At 49.2% G+C, this 20,003-nt stretch overlaps 1 protein-coding gene across 4 annotated transcripts in view; it reads left to right on the top strand.

Annotated features, from left to right (window-relative positions):
- Positions 1-20,003, top strand: part of LATS2 (large tumor suppressor kinase 2) — an 80,838-nt gene that overhangs the window by 27,417 nt on the left and 33,418 nt on the right. Inside the window, exons 3-4 of one of the 4 annotated variants that reach the window (XM_079902788.1) lie at positions 5,304-5,379; positions 6,599-6,667. The gene's annotated coding sequence lies outside the window, so the exon portion shown is untranslated. Of the gene's footprint in view, positions 1-5,303; positions 5,380-6,598; positions 6,668-11,130; positions 11,661-11,749; positions 12,107-12,739; positions 12,820-20,003 lie in introns of those variants that run through there. The other 3 variants (XM_079902790.1, XM_079902789.1, XM_079902791.1) reach the window with 3 other exon arrangements.

Below are 20,003 nucleotides of genomic sequence, written 5' to 3'. Positions count from 1 at the left end.
GATGGCACACCGCCAGCCTCCAGGACTGAGAGCCAGGAATTTCCGTCGTTTGAGCCCCCAGCGTGCGGTGCTCTGTTAGACGGCCCCACAAACCGCTCCAGCCCTGGCCTCCACTCTTCCCCACCAGCCCTGCCATCCGCTGTCCACACAGAGGTGTCCAGAGGCCATGTCCCTCCTCAGTGTGGACCTTCTCAGTGACTCCCGTTGCTCTTGGGTAGATGAGCCGCACCGCCTCGCCCCTCCCGGAGGCCCAGCGGCTGTCGCGCCTTCCTCCACGGCACCTCTCAGGGCTGTGTGATGACCACTCCTTCCCGGGCCCCTTCCGCCGTAAAAATTACAATGCTATTTATACCTGTGTATGATCCAGGCTGGACTTACTGTTATACATTCATTGTTAGTACATTCACATTTTTCTTCTGATTTTAAAACACTCAAAATTAAAACATTTCTTTGGGGCCTGGGCCCGATGGTGAGGCTCACAGGGGATGTGAGGGGGATCTAGGTCACCAGCGTCCTCCCTCACGCCGGCCCCTCCAACTAAACATGCCGCTCGGTGAAAACAGTACTGCTCTGCAAAAGCAGCTTGGGGACAAGTCCCCACCCTTACTCAAGCCGACTGGGGGCCCTACCAGCGCCACCAAGAGGGAGGCTGTTTGGTGAAGAAAATGGAGGGGTGTCATCTAGCAAGAGCGGTGAAAGCTTCCCCCCCAGGCAGCCTGTCCCCCAGCACCCCGCAGATTCTTGAGCCTCAGGGCCTGGGACGCTGTGTGTGCCCACCCTCCCTGCCCCGTGCCTGGCTAGCGCCACTCCCTCTGGCGCTCAGAGGCCACTTCCTGGGGAAGGCCAGACCCCACGTGATTTGGTTGGAAGTTCACCTCCTGGAGGCTGTAAATTCTACGATGACAGGGTCCTGTCTGGTTTGCTCACCATGGTGATCTCAGCATCCAGCACTGTGCCTGGAATTCAGCACACATGTGGTGGATGAATGAACGAAAAAATGTTTATGATTCCTGAAATTCCACCTAAAGAGATTCAGTCATTGGAACCTTAAAGGCTTTCCATCTCCTGGGTTCCCTCTAGAGCACAAGTACCCGGCGGTTATCAGTTACAGAGGGAACGTGGTCCAGAAGGGCCAGACGTGGCCTCCTGAGTGACCACACGTGGGATGGAGAGAACAGCATCTCCTTCCGTGGGAATCAGGCCAGGACTTCAAAGGGCATTTTCAAGGACCCTCCCCTCTTACTTTTGCCCCCCTCTTAGGGCCCGCTCATAGAAAGGACCTGGGGGGGCTTCCCTGGTGGTGCAATGGTTGAGAGGCCCGCGTACCACAAAAAAAAAAAAAAAAAAGGACCTGGGCTTGGGATCATATGTGATCCTACACTATCTTTATTGTCCTTAGGAATTAAAAATTAGTCTGGAGAAGAGACTGGTAAACGTGTCCAGAACGGTTCCCCAGTCGGGGCGGGGGAGGGGTGCGCAGGGGGAGGCGAGGCGCGTGCAGCAGCCTGTGTTTGCAGGAGCGAGTTCCGGGCACTCAGCCCCCTCACAGCCGGTTCCCTCCCAGCGTCCGCCCCCGCCAGCTGCACTTCTTGGCTTCTCGCTCTGTGTTCTGCCGCTTCTTCCCTTCCTAGCTAGTTTCTGCTACAGTTTCTCCAGATTTCTGTAGCTGTGATTGGAGTAGTTACACATTTGTTAGAGGACTCTTCAAGATGCTTCACGTCTCTGCACTTTTTTTTTTTTTTTGCCGTACGCGGGCCCCTTACTGTTGTGTCCTCTCCCGTTGCGGAGCACAGGCTCCGGACGCGCAGGCTCAGCGGCCATGGCTCACGGGCCCAGCCGCTCCGCGGCATGTGGGATCTTCCCGGACCGGGGCACGAACCCGCGTCCCCTGCATCGGCAGGCGGACTCTCAACCACTGCGCCACCAGGGGAGCCCACATCGCTGCACTTTTAGTTGTGTGTAGAATAGGTGGAAGTGAACTTGCCCTTTTTAAAAAAAATAAATTTATTTACTTTTGGCTGCATTGGATCTTCATTGCTGCGCGCGGGCTTTCTCTAGTTGCGGCAAGCGGGGCTGCTCTTCGTTGCGGTGCGCGGGCTTCTCATTGTGGTGGCTTGTCTTGTTGAGGAGCACGGGCTCTAGGCGTGCGGGCTCGGTAGTTGTGGCTCGTGGGCTCTAGAGCGCAGGCTCAGTAGTTGTGGCGCACAGTCCCTGAACATGCCCCTTGATCTGGGGGAAAGCTTTTTTTTTTAATCTATTTTTCTCTTTCTAAATCGCAGTACAACTTATATTCACCATCGTCATCTTTCCTCCATCATAATTTCACCCTGGAAGAGAAACATTAAAATGCAGACTTAGTCCTTCAGGATAAGCCAAGTCCTGTTTCGTGCGAATGTAACTTACTATTATCTATTATCGGTAGTATTGAGAAAAATAATTCCTTGGTGGTCAGCAGCCATTTACAAGAGAAAGTGTCTCTTTATCCATTCTTATTTAGTATTAATTCCTTAAAGTTCCAAAGTCCTCTTCTGAGGAAAACCATGGAATAGAACTGAATTAAAACTAATTACATGGGACTTCCCTGGTGGCGCAGTGTTTAAGAATCCGCCTGCCAATGCAGGGGACACGGGTTCGAGCCCTGTTCTGGGAAGATCCCACATGCCGCGGAGCAACTAAGCCCATGTGCCACAACTAATGAGCCCGGATGCCACAACTACTGAAGCCTACACACCTAGAGCCCATGCTCTGCAACAAGAGAAGGCACCGCAATGAGAAGCCCACGCACCACAATGAAGAGTAGCCCCCGCTCACCTCAACTAGAGAAAGCCTGCACGCAGCAACGAAGACCCAACGCAGCCAAAAATAAATAAATAAATTAATTAATTAATTAATTAAAAAATAAACAAATAAAACTAATTACATGACAAGAATAATATTTCTTGTTAACAGAAAATATTCAAATGGTTTTGGGGCCACTGACTGAGGAATGGCTTCTAATTTCAGAGAGATTCTATTTCACCTGAGGGAAACGAGGTGCGAAAAGCCCGCTTACTGTGGTTATTTTGTTTCTGCCATGTCCATGGGGACGTCCATGTGCTGACTTATTAGGTAGAAACAATTACTGAGTGACTTCTGGGTACTAGGCAAGGGGCTAGAGAGTTTGGCAGCCACTGTACCCACCCAGACCCTGGGCCCTCACCTCAGGGAGCTGGAAGTCTAACAGGAGAACTAGCAGGGTTCTGGAATAAACACTTCTCAGCAGGTGCCGCTGGGAATTCAAAGGAAAGGAAAGTGGTCCTTTCCAACGGAGACCATCAAGGACAGCTCCTTGGCGATGCTGCAGTAGAACCAGGCCATGACAGAGGGTGTAGTACTGACAGTTTCCTCTTGCGCCGTAACAATTCCACCAACGAGGCTAAAGCGTCACGAGTTTATCATCTTCCAGTTGCGGAGGCCAGGAGCCCACACGGGCCTCACTGGCTACAACCAAGGCCTTGGCAGGGCGGCCTGCAGCCTGGAGACTCTAGGGAGAGTCTGTTTCCTGTCCATTTGGGTTGTTCTTTGTGGTTGTAGGACCCAGGGCCCTGTTTTCTTGCCGGCTGTAGGTTGAGAGCTTTTCAAAGCTTCCGGAGGCTGCACGTGGCCTCTTCTGACCTACCTTCCCATCGTCAGGGAGTAAGCGTAGGCTTCTTTAAGTCACTACTTCGTGGTAGTTTGTTACAGCAGCGGTAGCAATCTCCCATTAAAAATAAAAATAAGGGGCTTCCCTGGTGGCGCAGTGGTTGAGAGTCCGCCTGCCGATGCAGGGGACGCGGGTTCGTGCCCCGGTCCGGGAAGATCCCACATGCCGCGGAGCGGCTGGGCCCGTGAGCTATGGCCGCTGAGCCTGCGCGTCCGGAGCCTGTGCTCTGCAACGGGAGAGGCCACAACAGTGAGAGGCCCATGTATCGAAAAAAAATAAATAAATAAAATTAAAAAAAATAAATCCTCCCTGTGAACCCTCATTCTCCTCCAGCTGCTTCTTGATCACTTTCCTCCCCTTTCCAACCGTATGTCTCAGAGTGTTTTGTCTTCTGCTCCTGTGCTCATCACAGTATCTCCCATCTAGCAGCTCCTCTACCAAAAGAGCTCTTTGCTGAGATTCCAGTGGCCGCCACGTCTTTAAATCCAGGGGGCACTTTCCAGCTACCATTTTACTTGCTTCTTAGTAGCCTGTATCTTGGTTGACCCCTCTCTCCTTGAAACACTCTTCCTTTTGTTTCTGAGAAGCCCTGCTTTCCTCCAGCCCCCGGCGGCTGATCTGTTTCCTGTGCGGACTCCCCCTCCGCTTCACTATGAATGTTGCATTTCCTCAGCGTCAGGGCCCCTCCCATTCCATCTACACTGTCTGTGAGGCTCTTCCTCCACACCTTATCCACGGTACCTGTAGGGCAACTCACATGTTTGCATCTCCCCTGCTACAAACCTGTTGTCCACGATGCCCTCCGTAACATCTCCATCCACTCCACAGCAGCTCAGAAGATACCTCCAAAAACAAATTTAAGGTGTTGGTCCACAGGACGGCACCAGCACCCCCGTTACATAAGTGAGAACCCAGGAGCCACGCCCTTCTCGCGTGGTCCAGACGGTCAACCCATCACTGGGGTCTCAAAGTTTGACCACTGTTATTTCTCCATTTCAGCTACTTTTTCCCTCGTCCATTGTTACCATCCTGGCTCAAGCTGCATCACCTCCCTCTGCAACTAGTAACACTCTGGCCCCCTGTCTCCACCCCCCTCCCCCACTCATTCCCACACAGCTGATCCTGTCATTCCTCTACTTGGGATGCTTTCATGACTCCCACTGTTCTGAGTATTAAGACTGAAATCCTTAAAGTGACCTTAAAGGCCCTGGGTGCCTACCTCTCCTTCCTCACCTCCAATCTCTCCCTGCATCTCTGCACTCCAATCACAAGGGTCTTTTTCAGTGTTTGAGACGCTGGGTCTTGGTTCCTTCCACCACAGGGCCTTTGCACATGCAGTGCTTCCCCCCCCACCCCACCCCCTCTCAGAATGCTTTCCCTGTTCGTCTTGTTAATGTCTTCTCTGATTTTGCATCTCAGCTAAAGTGCTTCCTCATTTCCTAGACCAACCAGGTCACATCCCCTCTATGATAAGAGCTCAAGGAGCTGTGTGTCTTTCCTTTACAGTATTAATCACAATCCAAAATTTCCGTGAGTCTGTAGTGTTACCTGGTGATTATTTGCCTCTCCGCTAGACTCGGAAGCTCCACGATAATGTCTGTTGTCACTGTTCTGTCCCCAGGGCCTAGCACATCTGGGTGCCCAATAATGTTGAACAAATTAGATGCTGCTGGAGAGGGTGACAAGCCCGGCATATCGTAAGTTCTCAATAAATATTTGTCCTTTTGACTTTCAAAGGTTGTCGAGACACAAACGGGAGAATGTCTAGCAAGCAGCTGGAAGTGGGAAAATGAAAACATTGGATTTTTGTGATGCAGATCATCACTTTCGTGACCCATGAACACACCAAAAATTCCCATTTATGCAAAATACCAGAGAGAAAGGGTAGGCAAACTCAACACCTTGCTTTTCCTTGAGGTCGTCTTTCAGTGTGGACATAAACCATGCTCCGCCCTTTTGCCCTATGAACCCTGGGCACTGTGCTGCCTTCCACCAGAGTGTAGTCCTTTCACCTCCAACCTCTCCTTGAGCTCAGTTAAATTTTCTCTCACCTCCTGTGATAGCTCCCAAATATTTTTTCAGCTCCTCTTTTCCCCAAGGATCGACTCGACAGCACATGGTCACGGAGCTGCCATCCACCTTCCCTCTGCTCTCTCTGAAGCCCACTCTCTGCATGTCTTAAATGCCTGCCTTCCTGTGACTTGCTTCTGCCCTGTCCCCCTTCCCAGATCTTTGCCTTGAACTCTAGTTCCTCCTCTCACCTCTGACTTTCTGAAGGGTATTAGCTCTGGGACATTTTTCGAGTTCCAACCCCCAAGCCCAGAAACTCTTCTTCTCCTGGGGTTACAAGCAACCAGATGCAATCTGCATGCCTGCTTCCCAACGTTTGTAGGTTTCCCTTTGCTCTTTCAAGTTGGGCAGCCTGTCTGTCGTGGGCCTCCTTCCACTTCTGCACATGAAATCACCTTATGATAATCTCATCATGGGTTTCATGATCAAAACCCATTTATCCAGCATCTGAAGAAAACACACTCAGTTTTTCTTTTCAGGTTTGGTTGATAAAGCAAGATACGTGGTCTTAAAAGCAACTGTTCAATGACAACCATAACGACACTTAGTAGTTAATTATAAATTAAAAGTTAAAAATAGACCATGAAAATGTTCTTTTTACAATTACACAATTAAATATTTCCTGTCAATTTAGATTGGCTCAGATGTTTCCCTTCGAAAATGTTGATTTTGTTATAGAGATTGATTTTGTTGAGACAAGAGTTGGAGGCTTACACTTTTTGTTCTTCCTAGAGCAAGTTTTACCAATGTTCACTGCAAAAGACTAGATTAAAAACCTGAATGGAAAGTTTTAGAACATCTAGGAGCATACAGACCTTCACAGTAGGATTTTTCTTTCAATTACAGACACAAGAACATTCTGCTCATGTCTGCAAAGGAAACAGAAGTTGCAGCCAACTATAAATGTAATGAGAAGTAAGTAAATAGCTGGTGTCTGCTGTCACAGCTCACTCAGCATAAAAAGTAAAGTAACGGAGGATGTGGTAAGAAAAGAAAATGCGTTTTAGCAATTGTCTCTCAATAATGTAAAGTGTCAACATAAGAATTCTTTAAATGCAGAATGTGATTTTTATCTTGACAGTGTTTCTTTGAAGTCTTCTGGGAACACGTCTTAACTTATTGAGCAATTCTGACTTATGCAATCACATACTTCATTATTCATCTGAGAAGCAGAGTGGCTATTCGGAGAATGAAGCTGGGTTCTGTGTTGGAAAGGGCTGGAAAAGTAGGTCTGCAGGGACTGGCAAGGTGGCCACCCTGTAGGTCCTGCTGTGACCCTGGGCCTTTCCCTAAATATGCCCTAGAGGTTTTTACCAAATTTTCCAGGAAGCTCTGTTTTCCAAAATGGCTCAAAGCAATTAGAAATAAATTAAAATCAGAGAAGGTTTACTCTCTCATGATTTTAAGATTGGAAAACACATGTAAGAATTGAAATTTAGGGAATTCCCTGGCAGTCAAGTGGTTAGGACTCCACAATTCCACTGCAGGGGACATGGGTTCCATCCCTGGCGGGGGAACTAAGATGTTGGAGGCCACGTGGCGTGGCCAAAAAAGAAAAAGAAAAAAAGGAAAAATGGTTAAGATGGTAAATTTTACATCAGTATTGTTTAGCACAATTGAAAAATAAAATAATTTTCAAAAGAAACCTAGTGGTAGAACTATTACGTACAGGCTTTTGAAAAAAATATAAGGTATGAAATATTTCCGGTTATTCATCTACTATCTATTAATTGACTACTCTCTTAAAAACAATAATAATCCACTTTTCCATAAGTGTGACTTCCAGTAATATAAACCCTTTGGGAAATGTCCAGAAACTGAGGACAAGAGATGTTTTAGTACTTGAAATAGCATCACAAGGCCCTAGCTCTCCTCTGCATAGGAAAGGCTTTTAGGAATAAGGTTCTGGTAGCTCTTAGTTTACGTACAGTTTTGAGAAGCGAAGTCATCTTCCATAGCCAACAGCAGACTAAAAGCAGAAAATCAGTGGGAATTCCCTGGCAGTCTAGTGGTTAGGACTCCATGCTTACACTACAGGGGGCACAGGTTCGATCCTTGGTTGAAGAACTGAGACCCCGTAAGCTGTGTGGCAGAAAATTACCTAACAGAGGAAAACAACAAAAAATCCCGCAAAAGAACAAACAAGGTGGGCAGGGAAGTAGGGTGTTAGGTGTTTAATGTGGACAGAATGTCAGTTTGGGCAGATGAACAAGTTTTGGAGATGGACGGTGGCGATGGCCACACACAATGGGAAGGTTCTTAATGCCCCTAAGCTGTACAGTTAAAATGTGATAAAATGGGAAATTTTATATTATGTATATTTTATTACAATAAGAAGACAGTAAAAAAAAAAAAAAGAAAAAAGAGTTCGTCATCAAAGCAGATCCCCCAACTAATAAACTTGGTACTGCCAAGTCTTTCTAGAAGTTCCTACGAGTTTGCAGAACCAAAACCTCCAAAGAACAGTGTACCAGGAGATCTCCCTGGCTGACCCAGAGTGCTTGGTCCTGAGAAAAATGTGATCTTTAAAATTTTGATATTTCAGGGCTTCCCTGGTGGCGCAGTGGTTGGGAGTCCGCCTGCCGATGCACGGGACGCGGGTTCGTGCCCCAGTCCGGGAGGATCCCACATGCCGCGGAGCAGCTAGGCCCGTGAGGATGGCCGCTGAGCCTGCGCGTCCGGAGCCTGTGCTCCACCACGGGAGAGGCCGCAGCAGTGAGAGGCCCGCGTACCGCATAAAACAAAAAAACAAACAAAAAAATTTTGATATTTCGGACATTAAAACAGCCTTTAAAAGTTCATTCAGTACATTCAGATCAGCAGTTAAGTTCTCTATATGTAGCTTTGGGGGGAGAAAATGGTCCTTGTTCTTGAGGAATTTATAATCTAATTAAGGAGACAGACCACATGGGTATAAAAAAAATTAAATCAGTGTAGCACACCTTCTTTCTAGTTTTCCAGGCCTTTCACAGTCTAACCCTACTCTACTTTTTCACTACTCCCCATAGAGAACATTCTTTGTAGTTAGCGGATTTGCTGTGTGTCCTCCACGGATTATTAACAAGGAGGCCTTTTCTTTCCAAAAAGACAAAAATTGTGTCTAGAGACCAGAGCCTGCTTTCCAGGCACTAAGGTATAAAGAGGCTGAGTCATAATCAGGCTTCTTGCATTCACAGGTGGGGGAGGGGTGGGGGAGGGGAAGCAGGTAGGTAGTCTCAGGGCACATTGCACAGCAGCCTCAGGGAGAACCCGTAAAACATCCTGGCCCCGCATCTGCAGGTGAGGTGATGCTGGTTCCTGCCAGCCCTCGGCCTCTGCCCTGTCTGCTGCGGGAGGCCCTGGGCCCCCCTTCCTCACTCCACAAAGACCATTCCTCTCCCCTCAAAGTAAAAGGGAGCTGATTTGGTTTCAGTTTCCTTATTATTAAGTACATTGTGATCATGACTGTTTGAGATTACCTGAAGACAGCCTTATAATTCAGTGCTTCCAAGCTCTGGCGTCAGATCTACCAAGGTTGGAATCCCAGCTCTTTGGTCTCTGGTGAGTTAGTTGGGCTCAGTGTATTTTAGGGTCTTCTTCTATAAAATGGGGTTAATAACATGGTTGACTAGAGGATTAAATGAGATAATACACAAGTTTAGGGCAACACCTGGTATACACACATAGTAGACGTATGTTAATCAATTAATTTATACATGGAGAGGTTGCCACTGCCACAGGCTTTGTGCTCAGTGGGACTCGTGCTGTCTCTCTTTTCTCCTCTTGGCAACTGGATGCATTATGTGGATGAACTTATGTAGCTGATTATTTAAACAGTTTTTAACTATCCTCTTTAGAAGTATCAGGAATTATAAGACAGAAATCACCCAGAATCACTATATCCAGAGAATACCACTTTTAATATTTGGCTGCATACTTTACTGGACATATATACATATTTTTGTTTGTTTAATATACGTTATATTTTATATAATATATATCATTTATATTTTATGTGTATAGCTTAAATATAAATACATGTACTTATATCGTTTCACCAAGTTAGATCCTGTACCCTATTTTGTCACTATATTTCTTTTCTTTTTTTTAATTTTATTTATTTATTTAAGTTGTGGCTGCATTGGGTCTTCGTTGCGGTGCGCGGGCTTATTGCGGTGGCTTCTCGTTGAGGAGCACGGGCTCTAGGCGCACAGGCTTCAGTAGTTGTGGCTCGTGGGCTCAGTAGTTGTGGCTTACGGGCTCTAGAGTGCAGGCTCAGTAGTTGTGGCGCACGGGGCTTAGTTGCTCCACAGCACGTGGGATCTTCCCGGACCAGGGCTCGAACCCATGTCCCCTGCACTGGCAGGCAGATTCTTAACCAGTGTGCCACCGGGGAAGTCCTATCGCTGTGTTTCTTGAACGCATCAACAAGAGTGTAAGCTCCACCAATGGGTGAATCGTGTAGTTTTGCTCACTGTAGTACCAACCGTGTTTGGTTTAATCCATGGTTCCTGGTAGGTCCTCAAAAACATTTAAAAAACAAAAAACCCAAAGGAATGATTGACTGCATGTCAATAAACACAATGTTCTCCTATATGGTGTATCAGTTTCCTCAAGTAAGCCTCTATTTGGAAAATTACCCGTTTCCAATTTGTTTCATATATATATATATATATATATATATATATGTAAAAATGTTTAAGATATTTTTTAAAAGGCACAAAGAATAACACACTACACATTATTGGATCTAATCACTCAGAATCAACAAATTTTAAGATTTGGACAATTTGTTTCAAATAAAGAAAGCAAGCACTGGAGAGAAAGTCGTTGTCCTTACTTTTCTCTCGAGTCTAATTTCTGCACTCCTTTCTACACCGGCCACAGCTGTAATGAGTCTGGTGTGTACATTTTCAGTCCGTGACTCTACTCGTATAAAGAACGTGATTAGCATAGGTACTGTGGGATTTTATTTCTCAACATGGTATCATAGTGTAAATATAATTTTGCCACTCCCTTTTCTCCACTCTACAAAGATTTTTGAAGTCTATCTACATATCCTTTGAAAAGTACAGCTAGTTCATTCACTTAGCTATTTTACATATTTTATTTTCCCACAGTTCCCTACTGCTGGACTTTTAGGTTCTTCCTGATTTTTCACGATTGCAAACAATTCTATAATGGTCATTGTAATCCCAAAATTTGATTAGGTGTCTCGCACATAAATTGTAAAGTCCATTAAATTCCTTTTATTTACGATATATTTCTTTCAGTTAACTATGTTTCTGTCGTTGAAGACATAGCAAGGGCAGGACCTTTACCTGCATACAAAGGGAGGAGGGGGCCAGCCCCGGGGTGGGGGCGGGGGGGAGGGAGGCCTGTCCGGGTGCGAGCGCCCGGGGCGCAGGTGAGGGCGGAGGCGGCGCCGCGCCGGGCCGCGAGTCCAGGTGAGCCTCGCGGGGGGCGGGGCGCAGGTGAGCCGGATCCCGGCGCTCAGCGGTGGCCGGGCCATCGGCGCGCGGGGACCCCGGGCTGTCCCCTGGCAGACAGTCCGGAGCCCGTCCGCGCGGGAGGACGCGGGACGGCAGCGCCGCGGGGGTGGGGGACGGCGGCTGAGGCCGCGGACCCCGCACGGACGGGCGGACGGACGACCGCCGGGCCCCGCGCCCCCTGGGCGGCCGGCGGGCGCGGGCGGGGGCGGCGCTGACGCGGCGGTCACGTGACGCCCCAGGAATGCCAACAATGTAGCGAATGTCCCGCTCGGGCTGCGCGCTGGGCCGCGGCGCGAGCGCCGGAAGATGGGGCCGCCCGCCCGCCCGTCCGCCCGGCGCCCCGCGTCCCCGCCCGCCGGCCGCCCCCGGGCTCGGCGTCCCCCGCGAGGCCCCGGAGCCGCGGGCCAGGCGGCCGCGGACGGCGTAGACGGCGCGAGGTGAGCGGGGCGGCGGGGTGCGGATCGGGACTCGGGACTCGGGACTCAGCGGCGGGCGGGGCCGCGCGCTCGGGCAGAAGGGGGTCCGCGCCGTCGGGCCACCTCGGCCCTAGGCCCCTCGCGGGCAGGTCGTCCCCGGACGGAGGCCGCGCCGCCCCTCCCCCTCGCGGGCCGCCCCTCCCCCCGGGCCGCGCCCCCGGGTCTTCCCCTCCCCCACCTCCCCCCACCCCCACCCCGACCCCCGTCTGGAGTCCGGCCTCCCGCGGCGCCCCCCTGCGCTCGGCGCCCGCCGGGCTCCGGACGCGGGTTCCGACCCGGTTCGCGGCGCCTGGCGACCCGGCGGAGGCAGGTGGGGCCGGGGAGACACACGTGCCCCGCCCGCAGGCCTCGGTGGGACCCGGACCGTGCGCGCTGTGTGCGGGGTTCTTCGTGTGGACCGATTACACGTACGTGGGGGGCAGGGGAGGGGGTCTCCCTGGACAGGAGTCCAGACTTCAGAACTCACTAGCCCGGGACTGTGTGAGACCCAGCGCTTGGCAGGTAGAAATGCAGTGGCCAAACAGCTCTCTTCCCAAAGTGTTCAGCAAATACGTGCAATTGTAGAGGAAGGTTGCCCCCATTTTACTAAGAAACATGAATGGAAAGTCACAAAATGTGTGATGTTCGCACAGGTGTTCAGTTTGAATTTTAACCTAGGGGTTGACAGGCCTTCCCTTGGTAATAGAGAAAGTAACTCCTGGCCCATTATTAGGGAAATTGTGCTCAGGAGCGCTGGATTCCTAGTTTTAGTTGAATCTCACCTCAAATCCCTGCTTGATGGATCGTCATTTCTGAGCGCTCAATCAAGAGACTAAGCTACTTTGTATCTTTTAAAAGTTTTTTCTTTAGCAAATGTATTAATAAGAGAGTAACAGAAAAATCTTCAAAATAAGAATGCATAGACTGTTTAAGAAAGTTTGTTTTAAATTATAATTAACAAGACACTGTGTTATTCAGCCTGTCATAAAATTTGGACTCATTATCCAGGTATATAGAGCGCTGTTTAAAGAATATGCCAGCATTCCTTTGAAATTAAAATTGCTGAACATTTAATGAATCTCAAAATGTCAAGCAATTTAAAATGATATCTGGGCAGAAGCTGTCATGAAACATTATTAAGGTGAATTATGAGAATCTTGGAATTTTTGAACTGGAAAAGATTCTTCTAGCTTCTTCATCTAATTTGAAATCGTTTTGACTTAGGTGTAAATGGGAGCTGTACATATTTCTTTCTTTAGCAAATCGCAGGGTTGGGGGAGGGACTTTCCTTTGGTGGGAGGGGAATGTTTTTACAATAAGATGCCTTGTTATTTTAAATGATGTTTTGTAAGTAGCCAGCCCCGGGCTCCTAAATCCCACTGCTTGTGTGGGTTGGGCGTGAGGAGGGGTGTTGAAGCTGATAAATTCGCCGTAAACACCCAGGAAACATTTGGGGGAACTTTGCGAGGATGTTCTGATTTGTATTGGAAAAACCAGACTAACACAGGTTTTGAAAAGCTGCTTTTATGTTTTATTTCATGGTTATAATAATGTGAAACTTCTAAATAATGTTCCTTACTGACTTTTAAAAAATAAAAGGTTTGAAGAAGTACAGAGGATAAATTCACTGCATTTACTTTGTTTTGACTGTAAATCTGCTTTAAAAAGGAGCAAAATATTCTGATCAACAGAACGAAGAGCTTGGGCTTGAACATTTCTAGAACATTTCCGACTTCCAGCATGAAAAATTCCCTGAATCTCCTTCCTTTTTTTTTTTAAAAAAAAAGCCTATTGCTCGGTAATTCCTATGGACAGAACTGGGCGTCCCGAGTCCAGGGGTCACCATCCGCATTGTGTGCTGGTGGCTGACGCTCTGTGTGGGGCGGGGAGTGGGCTTTATTTCAGAGAGCACCTGTGACAGCTCCCAGAGCCTGGAGGTAGCCCTGTTTGGCCACTCAGGTCACTAAGTGTTAGTGTTAGTACTTTTGAGCCTAATGCTGTTTGATTTACAGTTTCATTTTGAAAGTATGATTAGAACAAGGTAATGCTGGAAATAAGGATAATAGTTACGGTGCTAAAATTAGGGTGGAAACTGGACGTTGTTTAATGTTTGCCGTTCACTCTACGAAAGCTTTATTTCGCTTGCCACTCGACCACGTCAACCTAATAGTGACAAGTGGTTGTTTAAGTTAATTAAATACTTTTTGTTCATATACCAATATTTGACATTCACAGGAATTTTCTGGAGGACAAGGGAAGCTCTCATATTGTGTCGCAGTGGTTTGTGTTTACCGTTAACTGTTCCGATACTGTGGCGTAGAGCAGAGCCTATAGTCTCTAGATTCGTTAGCACGGTGAGAATCTTTTCGAGGATGTAAGCTGGCTTTTGAATGGAGTGGGCTCCTCTTTGGAGTACTGACCGCCCTTCTCCAGGCCGTGGTCTTCAGCAGGAGTGCTAGGGACCAGCTCGTTCCTTCCGAATTAATTAACTCCATCCTGTCTCACGAGTGTCACTCCTGTGTTTTCATTAAATGTACCCAGATGCACCTGCCTCGCTCCCCGACGTTATCTGCCTGTTCATCTTTTCTATGTTTGAGCCTTTTCACAGGAAGTTCCGGACTCCAAGAATAGCTTCACACTTCCTCCATCAAATCATAGCCCTTGCGCCTTTCCAACTTTGGTGAAGTGATCCTTTCTCTGGGAGGTTTTCTCCAAATAGGCCTGTGCACTGGGATTCCTTGGATGGTCATGTATCACCTCTGTCCACAGCAGTGACTCTCCAGTGGCATGGGTGGTCCAATCCCTGGCCGCGGAGTTTCCGAAACTTGAAGGGGAGAGGGTTTCAGAGGAGGTGAGGCTTCTCAAAGAGTGAAAGCCCCTGCCGGGGTGTGGAATGGAATATAAGGAGACCCATCCTGTTGGGTTGCTTGCTGTTATGATTGCTACAGAGAACAGGTGACAGATTTATCTACAGCCTGGTCATTCCACGTGGTCATCTTGAGTACAAACTTCTATAGCTCCGGGCTTCCCTGGTGGCGCAGCGGTTGAGAGTCCGCCTGCGCTTGCAGGGGACGCGGGTTCGTGCCGCGGTCCGGGAAGATCCCACATGCCGCGGGGCGGCTGGGCCCGTGAGCCATGGCCGCTGAGCCTACGCGTCCGGAGCCTGTGCTCCGCAACGGGAGAGGCCACAGCAGTGAGAGGTCCGCGTACCGCAAAAAAAAAAAAAACAAAAAAAACCCTCTATGGCTCCATTTTTTAATGCTGTTATTCATAATGTGTGTCTCTAAGTGTATGTATGTGTATATCTATATACACGCGCACACACACACACATATGTGTGTATATATATCATACAGATATCATGTACAAAGCAACAGGGCATGTGGTAGTTTGTTTTCCCTGGATCATAAACTTATTTGGGGGTGAGGCCCAGTTCTACCTGAGTGAACCCATATAATGTCCGGTACGGCCTTTGGCCCGAGTGGGAGACCTCCGTACCCGCTGAAGCCTTGTGACTGTGCTCTTGGTTGGAGAGACGTCCTCAGGGACCCTCCCGGCGCGGGGTATCCCCTGTGAGGGCTTCCTGGCTGGGGCAGCCCAGGGGAGGTCCTGCCGCACAGCGGTGCACGGTTCTGACATTCGGCGTCCGGCTGCAGGCCCGGCCCGGCTGCCTGGTTTATCTCAGCTTTGCCAGTTAGTTAGAGTAAGGATATGATTTAAGTAATAACTGGAATTTTAGGTCCGAGAAATACTGTTTTAAAAGTGCCAGCATGTGTCCGTAGTGCGGCCCTGCGGCCCGTGGGTTTGGTCGGTTCCTCCGTCGGTCGGGGCTGCATGTCTGTTTGGCAGCCAGTGTGGGTTGTGAAGTACTGGGAGAAATTAGAATAAAAAGTCTTGAACGTCTGATAGCGTTTTCCAGGATTGGTTTAAGAACCAGAACTGGTTTGGTGGGGCCAAATTAAGGGGTGATTAAAGTATTGCTCTCACGTTAAGTTTTTACAGGAGCCTCCTATACTAGGAATAGGATTTAGTAGTTGTCACAGCTCCAGATTTGAAAATGACTTGTTTCTGTCTTGTGAGCTGTATTGCAGTTTTTTGGGGTTTTTTTGTTTTTTTAAGAAGCATGAGAGAATAACACTTCATTGTTAGGAGATAATACAGGGGCTTTCTTTGCACATCGAGAGTATTGCAGTTTTAAAATTCCAGTGTCTTGTACTTTCTTTTACTATTTTATTTATTTATTTATTGGCTGTGTTGGGTCTTGGTTGCTGTGCGCGGGCTTCCTCTAGTTGCGGCGAGCAGGGGCTACTCTTCGTTGTGGTGCGCGGGCTTCTCACTGCGGTGGCTTCTCTTGTTGCAGAGCACGGGCTCTAGGCGTGCGGGCTTCAGTAATTGTGGCTCGTGGGCTCTAGAGCGCAGGCTCAGTAGTTGTGGCGCATGGGCTTAGTTGCTCCGCGGCATGTGGTATCTTCCTGGACCGGGGCTCGAACCCGTGTCCCCTGCATTGGCAAGTGGATTCTTAACCACTGCGCCACCAGGGAAGCCCTGTAGTTTCTTTTAAAGTATATTTAAATCAGTTGATGTTACCTAAGAAATTTCTAAAATTAGATTACTTTGCTTGCTACCCCCGTTTGTTTTCTTTTTTCTTTTTTTTTTTGGCTGCACTGTGGCCTATAGGATCTTAGTTCCCCAACCAGGGATCGAACCCGAGCCCCAGTAGTGAAAGCACAGAGTTCTAACCACTGGAGCACCAGGGAATTCCACTATCCCGATTTTCTAAAGACCCATCCATGAGGCTTTAGGGTCGTATTTGTAAATTCTTGATGAGAGAGCTTAGTAAAATGATACAGTAGTGTGTCAGAGTAGCTCATTTCCAGCTGCAGTCTTAATTTGACTGATGAGTATTCTTGTGAAAAATGCTTTCAGAAGTTCATAATTTCACCATGAAATCAACTGTCGTCAAACTAAAGTCTAAAATACAAGGTCTCAAGCTGAGGAAATACTTTCATTCTTTGTGTAACTGAAGGAAAGTTTCATCCTTACCGAATTATTCAGGCAGGACCAGTTTGCCTGTAGGTGTCCTACATGCTCACCTAGGAAGCCAGGTATGCCCAGGAGACCGTGGTGGGAAGGCGATGAGAAGGGGGGGGGTGTCTTCCCCCCCCCCCGCCCCCGCATGACGGAGCTTTCCCAGGCACGGCTTTAGGAGGTATCACTGAATAACTCTTCCAGCTTTCCTGTATGTTTGAAACTTTTCACAATGAAATGTTGAGGGAAAAGGAACCAGGACGTCTGATCCGGATTCTGTTTGTGGGCACCTCCACCTGGTATTTCTTAGCTCGGGTAGAAATACAGATGTCGACACAGAAATGTCTGGTCTCTCCCGTGCTGCTTGGCTTTGGAATTGGAATGTTTGTGGGACACACGGGCACTTAAACCCCCAGTATTTGCAGGCGCATGGCTCTGGGAAGCCCCTCCCCGTTGTGTGTTTCAGTGTCCTGGTGGAGTGCGGAGGGGCAGGAGGTTCAGACCTCCTGCGAGGAGAGTTTGTCCACTGCCAGCACCCAGTCCTGAGGTCCGGCCTTTCCTTGTGGAGCTGTGTTTAGTGAGGGAACACGACCAAGCACTAGCTAGCTGGATGTGAACAGTTAGATGACTTTGCATAATGCTCGTCATTGTAACCATTCCTAAGTGTACAGTTCAGTGGCATAGAATACATGAACATTGTCACTGCAGTCAGCACCACAGTCTGTATTACAGACTTCTTCATCGTCCGGGACAGAAACTCTGTACCCATTAAACAGTAACTCCCCCTCCCCGAGCCCCCGTGACTCCAGTCTTCGTGTCTCTCTGGATCTGCCCCATAGGAGCGGAGCCCACGCTGTTCGTCCTTCGCTGTCTGTCTCATGTCGCGCAGCGTAGCGTCCTCAGGGTTCATCCACGCTGTAGCAGGTGGCAGAGCTTCGTTCCTTTTCTGGCTGAGTAACATACCGTAGTCGTGCAGCCTTTTATAGGAGTTTTGTGTAAATGGCAGGAACACTGTGTCTGAAACCTCAGAGAAAGGGCACTGTGTTTTCCGAGGGCCGTCCCCGTCCACAGCCCGTGCTGCGTGTTCTCCCGAGGGCGCCGTGGGGCAGGTTTTACCCGCAGTCCGGGATCGCGGGGACGGACTCAGACGCTTCCGGGCAGCGGGCAGGGGAGCCCCTGCCCTCGTGGCGCTTACAGTTCAGGTGATTGAGGAGGAAAGTGGCCACACTTGACAGTGCTCTGCGGGGCTGTGGGTGGCCTGCAGGGTCTCCGGGGCTGGGTGGGTGGGAGACCCTCTGCCGTGGGTCACAGCTTTCAGTGCTTCTCCCTTTTAGAGTAACTCCCAGGGAATTTACTCAGAACCCTCCTGGCGGCCCCACACCCTTCTCTGCTGCCGTGGCCAGGCAGGGAGGCCGGCCCTGCGTCCTGGCTTTGACCTTCTTACAGCCCTTTTTCCTTCTCCATGGACCATCTCCAGGGGCCGAGTGGAGAGCAGCTTTCCCTATCCTGCCTGTGTCGCCTGGCAGCGGCCTGAGGCCCATCACAGCCTGCTGCCGCTCTGAGGACTGCCGCTCACCCGCCTAACTGTCCCTGTCCCCCAGGGGTGTCGCTGCTTCTCATCTAGGCCCCTGTCGTCCACCTGGAGTATCCCAGCTTTGTCCCTCCCAGCCCTCTGTCCAGTTGGCTTCCTGACTCAACCCTCTAAAGGGCGCTTGGCTGTGTCACTTCTTAGCTCGGCCGCAGACGGTAGCTCCCCGTGGAGTCCAGACGTGGCCGTGACCTGGAAGGTCCTCCCCATCAAGCCCCTGGGCGCCTCCCAAGCATCACCCCTCCAGACTCCAGGAAAGGCCTCTCCGCGGCCCTCAAGCTGGTGGAGGAGCCTGTGGACGGCGCATTCCTCTGCTCCTTTGCTTATGCTGTTCCCTGGGCTGGAATTCCAGTCTTCCCTGCACAGAGGTTTAGTTCTCTCTACTGCGGAGATTTTTCTGACTTTCTCCTGTATTCTCCCATTTGCCAGATGATTCTTTTTCTCCTCTTGGGCATCTCTTTCTTTGGAGCAGTTTATCTGCCTCCCTCACCCGCTCCTCTCTGCAGTGTGACCGTTTGCAGGGGGGATGGGTTGGGGAGGGGTACCGGAAGGACCCTCCCTGCGTGTTGTCAGGCCCCTCCTTCACATCGGTTATTTATTGCGAGGACAGTATGATTTATGACTTCTGTATTTCCATTTTCAAAGGAAGGGAAGAGAGCTAAAGATTGGAAACAGTAGTTTGTGTGAAGGTCGTAGGAAAAGGTACAACTCCTGTCTGTTCTCAGACTCCAGACGTGCTCAGCAGCTCCTTGAGAATCTGTTCATTTTTGTTGGAATGTGAACTTGCGGTTTTAGACAGTTAGGTGTTTCAGAACAGATGCTTAGACCACGAGGTCACTGAGAATGAGTGTGGGTGCAGTGTGCCCCATATTACACCAGTGCAGCAGGGCTCTGGGCTCGGGTCCACTGCACGGGAGCCTCAGCTGTGTCTCAGCCAGTAGGTCACTATCGCGTACTCAAGGGCGTTTCAGCGACTTTAACGTATTAGATGTTGTGTTTAAAAATATGAATTTCAGGGCTTCCCTGGTGGCGCAGTGGTTGAGAGTCCGCCTGCCGATGCAGGGGACACGGGTTCGTTCCCCGGTCCGGGAAGATCCCACTTGCCGCGGAGCGGCTGGGCCCGTGAGCCATGGCCGCTGAGCCAGCCCGTCTGGAGCCTGTGCTCCGCAACGGGAGAGGCCCACGTACCGGAAAAAAAAAAAAAATTGAATTTCATGTTGAAAATTTTATGTAGCCTGCTTTTCTTACTTTCTAAATAGAATCTTCTTGTAGTTACAGTGAGAAAAGGGACAGGTAAAACCTTCTGAGACCTTCCATCTTCCCATCTCTAAGAAAGGAATAGTAATTTTAGGTCATTTTTTCAGGTTTACTGTTGTATATGGTAATGTAATAGATCTATGTAAGTTAATTCACATGAAATGCTTAGAACAGAGCCTGGCACTTAGTAAATACTGGATAAACATTAGCTATCTCCCCACCACAGTGGGGGAAAAGGGGTGAAAAAGGCCGTGAAGCACGGTTCCATTTTACGGTTAGTTTCTAAGCTCCTCACTGAAAGAAGTCCAGACCCCTGTGCCCCTCCTTCTAAAGGAGGCTCCAAGAAGGGGTCAGTTTTCCTTTGTTCATTAAAACTCAAAGTGATTTTACTTCACTATCTGCTCACTGGGTTCTGTGGTCACGGCCACGCGGGCTGCCTCCAGGGCAGGACA

This window comes from Stenella coeruleoalba, assembly GCF_951394435.1.
Source record: "Stenella coeruleoalba genome assembly, chromosome: 18".
Taxonomy (NCBI): domain Eukaryota; kingdom Metazoa; phylum Chordata; class Mammalia; order Artiodactyla; family Delphinidae; genus Stenella; species Stenella coeruleoalba.
Note: the sequence above shows the minus strand (reverse complement) of the source record. Positions and strands in the feature narration are given on the sequence as shown.